The sequence below is a fragment of the Anser anser genome (genome assembly GCF_964211835.1).
Source record: "Anser anser genome assembly, chromosome: 2".
Lineage (NCBI taxonomy): Eukaryota > Metazoa > Chordata > Aves > Anseriformes > Anatidae > Anser > Anser anser.
Window position 1 is genome coordinate 15,013,121 of NC_139721.1, and position 7,878 is coordinate 15,020,998.

The window sequence follows — 7,878 nt, forward strand, 5'->3', positions numbered from 1 at the left end:
AGACATACTGCTCCAACTGCACCTTGGGGGAGCTCTGCTATCACTCTAGCTGGGGTGGAGGGAAGGAAGCCAGGCAGGGAATGTTATCTGTAGGGTTAAATAGCCCTTTCTTTCTGGGAAGGATATGTATAGAGGACTTGATAATTGGCAGGACATGAGGCAAGTTTTAACATCTTTTTTAAGTGCTCACTAGATTGTCTTTTGAGTTAACATACTCCACCTGCAAATAAAGTCAAAATTCAGAAGGTTATTGTCCACTCCCTGTTGTCATCCCATTGCCACAGATGTGTCTGTGTGGCGGTACATGAAATGACCTGGGGGGGGGGGGGGGGAGAGGGAGCAGGGGTTTTGGTAAGTCTATTTGGAAACCTCTCAAGCGTTCACTCCTTGTGGTGCCTAATTCCTCAGGTTCATATGATGTTCTTGCTTGTGCTTTTCAACAGTTCTTTTATTCAACATGGGAAAAAAATGGGTAGGTTATACACTGTGAATTTCTGTAGTGTATGTTGGAAAACTGAAGGACCAGGAAATTGATTGTCCCATCTCAAGGGGAAAAGGATCACAGAATCGTCTAGGTTGGAAGAGACCTCCAAGATCACCCAGTCCAACCTCTGACCTAACACTAACAAGTCCTCCACTAAACCATATCACTAAGGGCTACATCTAAACGTCTTTTAAAGACCTCCAGGGATGGTGACTCAACCACTTCCCTGGGCAGCCCATTCCAATGCCTAACAACCCTTTCAGTAAAGTTTTTCCTAATATCCAACCTAAACCTCCCCTGGCACAACTTTAGCCCATTCCCCCTTATCCTGTCACCAGGCGCGTGGGAGAATAGACCAACCCCCACCTCGCTACAGCCTAAGGTACCTATAGAGAGCAAAAGATGGTTCTCTCCGTTTCTTACTAAACTCCAAAAGTCTAATGAAGCCACCAGAAAGGCAAGAACAGGAACTAGAGAAAAGGAAAGTTTTCCCTTGCTATTCTCACAGGAGCTGTTTTTACTTTTGTTTTAGTTCAAAACAGTTTATGCACACAGTCCAAAAAAGTCCAAAAACGCAACTAGGAGAAAATATTTGTATTAGCCAAATGCTAAAGTTAATGTGTTATAAGTGAAGTGCCAGAAACTTTCTGGGAGAACACACCCTCCAATTTCATTTGGCCCCAGCTATTTCCCAGCAGCCAGGAAGGATACAAGAAGTAGTTTGGCTGTCATGAGCTAGGTCTCTACATGTTCTTCCCCCCGCCCCATCCCCCCTTTTCTTGCTTGCCCAACTTTTGTTTTCAATAAAAATATTGAACATCATAATGTATCCTGAAACTTAGGCTGAATAATTGAGGACTATGTGGTTGACCTTTAATCATGGATGTTTATAAATGTTGTTTGACATTGATCAAGAATGCATGCAATGAGAAACACTGAATTTGCTCCTGACACTTAACATTCATCTTGAGCAGATGGGGGTTTGAAGCCAGTAGCGTTCTTTATGTAATGGACTCCTCTCTAAATTAAACTATTCTGCTTCCTTCTTGGAATGCTTTCCCCTTCCCTGTCTTGCAATGCCTAGGTACTGCTGGCAATTATTTGTACTAGTTATCTAAGTTTGGGGATGGTGGGAAACGATTCAGGGTAAAACCCACCAAATTTATTTATTTTTTCCAGCTGGATCAATTCCTACATCCTGTTCACTGGGCAGCCTTACAAAAACTTGTGCCAGCATAACACAAGAAGCACCAGGCAGGAGAATAGAGAAGGGAAGGGATGAGGACTGCTTTTTTAGATGAGTGTGCCAACTTTACATGTGTGTTGTATTAGTTTAAGAAAATTATTCATAATAATGCTGTTTGAATTCAGGAGTCCTAGCACTGGCCAAAACTGGTGTATTGGCATGTTTTTCATCAACTTGCGGACGACTATTAATATTCCGCATTTTCGAGGCAAAAGTTGAATGTTCTCCTTCAAATCAGATATTTCTATGACAGAGTTCAAGTCTGACCTGTGCCAGAGAATATGTCTGCACTAGCTTCCTATTCATTTCATAAAAGTTAATATATCCAGTCCTCATTAATTCAGAGTAAGCCAGAATTAGAATCAACGTGCACTTTACAGGCAGTGTGGATTACACATCACAGTGGATTGCTGACTCTGAAACGAAGGGATAGGGATAGCACAAACCATTCCCTTGCTGAGCATTTTTACAGAAAAGTTCAGCTAAATCTGTTATTGTACAAATTAAACTGCTTCTCATGTTCCTTGACTAGAGGACTAATCTCCAAAACAAAAGAAATGCTGATGTTTAAGGAATGAGAAACCACAGTCAATGTTGTGAGAGAAAAAAAAAAAAATAGAAGTAGCTTAGCATTTGGATACAAAAGCCAAATTCAATGCTTAGCATAGGAATGTTTCTTTGACTGGTCAAATAACCGATGAGAGATCCGGAAAATAAAATAAATACCTGATTTTGAGTTCTGTAATCGTGTGAATGCAAACTTGTAGATAGCCTTGATGAAGCTGAGGGAGGCAGCAATGAGCCAGAAAAGGCACGAGAAGATTTGTTATGGTGGCAGCTACTTAGCAACACAAGCTGCAGGTTTTCTCGATCATTTCTCAAGACTGAAATAAGTGCGGAAGACACCGGGTGCTTCCAGTGCTAAGTTTCATCTTCACATCTGTCAGAAGTGGTTCCAGTTGGTTAATTGTGGCAGTCAGCTCCCTGCGGTGTGAATTGGGGCTGGGATCTCTGTCGCCTTCGCCACCGACTCTGGAATTACACGGTGGCTATGTACAGAGCTGAAGAGGGAGCCCTGTTATTTAAAAAAAAGTTTAAAATCAGACCCAAGAACAGCAGCATACCTGCTGCATGTGAGAGGAATGTCTCGGGAATGCTTAACCCATTCCTGGTTACTCCGTGCTGGAGCGGCTGCCATCCCCCTGTCTCGTTTGTGTTGTCTCTTTGGCAGCAGAGATAGGATCATCAGAGCTCTGCAGACGTTAGACAGTTCTTAATGATTACCGAAGAGCTTCCCTTGATGAGACGCAGCTGAGCAAGCAGCTCAACCTCTGGTGCACGACTGCGGAGGAAGTTTTGGTGCGGCTTGTCCCGGGAGCCAGCAGGCCCCGTCCTGGCTGCCAAGAGCTGTTCCCTCGCCGGGAGATGCAGATTGCTCCCAACACGCAGAGCCCGGGGGAAGGCGGCTGAGCCTGCCTCAGATGGGAGCTTTAGATCTGGCTAGATAGGTACGCACGTATCCCTACCCAAAGTTGTTTTGCCGTTACGGCAGGCTTTGTTGTTATGACTCAGTCAGCATGGGTTCTGTCATGGAAAGGCCCTTCTGGGTCGGTGTGAGGTGCGGATCATTAACTCCTCAGGAAATACAGCAGGTACCACATCTAGCGTACATATAGATGAGCTGTAGGACTCTGAAGCCCTGGGGCTAGTCTGAAAGTGAGAGGACTGCGGGTTTTCATCACGAATTCAGCAGGAGGAAGGCCAGGGCCTGCAGTGTGGCTGCTTCTGTAGCCACAACACCTACCTGAACGTTATTCCCAGGGCCTGGGACAAGGATGTGACAAAGCTCCCCCCCTGTTCAAAAGACTCACAGGTGCAAACATGAATGTGTATTGTCTCTGTGTTCTTTCCTCAAAGCCTCCCTCTGTTGCTGTGGTCCCTGAGGCCCAGTTTTTCAGCTGTAACAGCGAGTTTCCTGCTTAATGTTAGGTCCAAGACTTTTTCTCTCAAAGGACCAGGTTTCTGGAACCAAGGCTCCATGTGCTCCCTCCCAGGAAAATCATTCTGCACTGGAAAGCAAACCACACCTTTACCTCACGAGCAAATAAGGCTTCATCAGTGGAAAACCCCAATCAAAACATATTTACCATACTAGAAAGAAAAAGGAGGCAACTCTTTAGATCCTGGTGATTACATGCTCCTACCTACTACACATGGCGCTTCCATTTTTGTATTAATGTCTGGTTTTAGTTAACAAGTTTGGTACTTACCAGTGAGCTGCTAAGAGCTCCCTTACAGCCGTGGACCAGTAGTTTGCCTGCTCCATAAGAACTGACATTTTTCTTGGTAAGCACTATGCAAGGACATGTGGAAATACTCCTCTGTGAACTGCACTTGGCAATTCACCAGGAACACAAAATGCCCACTGGTATTCCTCTCCCACAGAAGCATTTCCCAGCCTGTCCTGCTGGAAAGCCAGGTCATGGCTAACCAGGGGGAAGCTCATGTGAAGAACGCCACGAAGGTGATGAAGGTGTGTACCCTGCCATTTCACTGCTATGTCTCGTCAGCTCAAGCACCTCGCAGCTGCAGAGGGAAGCCAATACTCTCTTCCCCTTCACCTGCCAGAGGCAGAAGTGAGGAATGAGGTGCAAAGAGTGCTGTCTCACCGGGAGCCTCACAGGGAGGCTGGGGTCCTTGTACCCAGGTCAGTGGTGCTCAGTCAGGTCTTTGTCACTTGGCTAAGACTTAGAATGAAGCACCAGGACAAGGCCTGTGGAGAAGGGGGAAAAAAAAAATAAAAAAAAAAATCTTTATGCTTTGTAGTAGGAACGTGAAAACAACACAACTTTCAAGCAGGATGCCAGTCAATTTAATCTGCACATCACACAGATGTCCTCCAGCTATTACAGTGAACAGGTATTAAGTCAGCACCAGGTTTTATATGCAAAGAGGTAGCTTAAAATGTCACAGTGAATTAGGTACTGATATTTAAAACAAAAAATAGGGTTTTAAGGTCATTGGACCATCCTGTCACAAAAAAAAATGACTATTGTTTGAAAACTTCAGCTTCCAATTAATGCTGTCCAAAATCATTCTGCTCTAAACAGGGTAGAGAAATCCAATTTAACCAAAAAGTACAGGTAGCAATGAGGCGTTACGTTTATGAAGTTTGCTTGCATAACTAATCGGCTCATAATTTGACAAGTCACCAGTACAATACATAGTCAGCATGTTGAAAATGTCCTCCTATAAGGAGCTTCTAGGTCTCAGTTAAATGTAGCTGAAGTAGCTAGTATTTAAACGAACCCCTTGCAAACTACAATTCCTATGGTGTTGGTTTTTTTTTGTTGTTTGTTTTTTTTTGTTTTGCTTTGTTTTTTCCCAATCAGCTAAATTAGATGATTTTTTTTTTTCAGGCTTATGGTTTCGAAGCACAATATAGTCTGGCAGGTATGAGCGCTTGATGAAAGCCAAGCAATGGTGGGCAAAAGGCCAAGAAACGAAGATTTAAAGGAGTTAATTTCCTGCTGACTGAAGGTTGTGGATGAGGTCACGTATTTATCTTCCATCACAACTCTGTATTTCCTCCTGGAAGGAGAAGGGAACTTGTCTTCATGGCATTTCTGTGCTGCTGTTTTAATTTCAGAGGACCCCAGTGTAAAAGAAGAACCAAGAGTCTAAGTGATCCATGGAAGGATCTTAACTTCTTGAAATATTTAAGGTAGTATGAAACAGAGACTGTCCATAGAAAAAAGTGATCAGCTACCTGCTGTCAGCCCAAATATCAGCCCCCATTGCCACTGAGACACCTAACCTATTCCTTCTGTGCCTGGATTGGTCTCGCAGATCAGAAACCTTCCTCAGAAATTTTCTTTCTCAGAAATCACATTCCTAAATATTCTTTTCATGAGTCTGCAACTGTAGTCATTTGGCGCTCAGTTATTTTTCTCCAGCACTGGCAATTTGTTGTTTCTCTCAAATGTTCATCTGGCTCTGTTTTGTTTAATCGTGGTGTCTCCCAAAGGTCTGCGCTAATGAGTTTCTGCATTCATACCATATGCTTTCTTTGCCATGGAGAAGTTTAGCTGTATGGAAAACAGATTTTGAGACTCTTTCTATTCCCTTCGCCCTCTCCCCTCAAATCTGAGCGGTCTTCTAGGCAGAAAAGTCTTTGTGGGCCCATTCATCCTGCTGGTTAGAACCAGACCACATCTTAAGAGTGCTCCCACATAGCTTAGATACATGGCGGGGTTTTGAAAGGAATTGCCCGCTTCCTTCTTGACTCGGATTTAGGTTAACCAGCTTGTTTTGGAGCCTTCGTTTGAAATCCCAAAGGCCAAGGTCATCCGCATACTCCAAAAGTGTTTGAGCAGCCACTGGTGGTGAAAGCAACCAGCTTGTTCCTGAAGGAGCTGTGGTTCTCAGGGTGGCATTTACAGCCAGGTGGGCCAGAGAAGGACTGCTCCTGAGCAAGGGGAGGTGTCAGGGGGGGTCAGGAGGTGGCTGAAGGTCGGCGCTGGGGCAGAACCTCCCAGGAAAGGCCAAAAAGCTGCCCTGGAGATAATCACAGCTAGCAAAGGGAGTCACCCAGACTCTTCAACTGCTAAAACAACCAATAAAAGCTAAATAACCTAGACAGAGAATTTAAAATCTCATTTAAAATTCTCCAGTTAGGAAACCGCCCAGCAGGGAATGTTCTTTACAAGAAAATCCTTGGAGGACTGTTTTTCCCACCCTTTCTGGCAGTCGCTCTCTCTCCACTACCATAAATTCCCGTCCCAGGGCACTTCTGGCACAGATCTGCTATCAACAGCAATGCTCAGCTTAGCAAAGCATCACAAATTCAGTTCCAATAGCACAGAAGTGTTCCCTCCTGCATTTTCCCCATATAAATCACTTTATTTCTAGTTTTCTCCTGTAGATGCAGTGGAAGCAGCATACAAATGACGTCCCACTTTTTCAGAATCTGCTCAGATTGTCCATCAAGTTGAAAGCGTACACGAGTGGTGCTTGCTTATCTGGGTGCATGCAGGGCCTGTTCCCTGATACAAGAAACCCCCCAGTGGCTGGAGCTCCAGGACGTATGGGAGAAGCTGGTGGGTGCCAAGGTCCTAAGAGAAGCATCAGGAAGGAAGAGGGCTCACTGCAAGGCAGCTGCTGTGGGAGACCTCCCATGCAGGGAGCAGTTCATGCTGTCGGTGCATCAAGTGTGGGATGCACCTGAAGGGTGGAGACAAGGGCGGTGTTGCTGACACACACCGGGGTTTGGCAGAATTGTACAGAGGAGTTCATATAGGTAGGCATTGGGAGCAAGTGGCAAAAAAGGGTTGTTCAGGAGAATTTTGGGGAGGAACAACAGGTTACCTATAGCCAAGGAGCTTCATAGGTTCTTCCTTTCCCTTTCCCTTTCCCTTTCCCTTTCCCTTTCCCTTTCCCTTTCCCTTTCCCTTTCCCTTTCCCTTTCCCTTTCCCTTTCCCTTTCCCTTTTTCCTGCTTTTTTTTTCTTTTCATTTTTTTTTTTTAATTTCTCTTTTCTCCTTTTTGTTTCCTTTATGGCACCAGGCTAACAACTTCCCCTATATCCTTCAGAAAGAAATGATTTTCTTTTCCTGGAAGCTGTCATTTCCCGACCTGTTACTGGAGGCTGGGGCAGGTCTGACAGGCTTTGTCACTACCCCAGGGCGGCCAGCCTGCCTACCAGTGGTGCCAGTTACAGTCCACCACAGGGTTCTGCTGCATATCCACCTTTGTATCCCTTTGTGATGCTGAGACGGGAATCTCAGACTACTCTTGGTGGCAAGAGTCCCATCTAAGCATGTTCTGCCCTCTGCTTTACAAGCCTACTGCCAAGTAAGAAGAACATTAACACCAGTGGCTGACATTTTGGTCTGAGACATTAACCAACTTTCAGGCAGCGGTATCAAGTCCTAAATAACTATCGAGGTGTTGCCAGAAGAGCAGAAGACAAGACTGTGATTATGTATCCAAGACGCCAGCTCCACTCTGTCTGCTGACGTTACCGCTGCTACATTATTTTCCAGCGTTTGAGTGTTTGCCCAGATGTCTGTCATATGCATTTCTTTTTTTTTCAGTTACAAGGGATTTTCTAATTGTTTAGTTTTATTTTCTTTTGTCTGGTGTTACA

General features: G+C 44.7%; 1 long non-coding RNA gene across 1 annotated transcript; it reads right to left on the reverse strand.

Annotated features, from left to right (window-relative positions):
* Nucleotides 1–1,302: 1,302 nt before the first annotated feature.
* On the reverse strand, nt 1,303–5,109 carry LOC310893486. Its single transcript, XR_014579009.1, has 2 exons — nt 4,001–5,109; nt 1,303–3,799 (listed from the first exon to the last, which is right to left on the reverse strand). It is a non-coding gene; the product is annotated as an uncharacterized lncRNA (long non-coding RNA).
* Nucleotides 5,110–7,878: the final 2,769 nt, after the last annotated feature.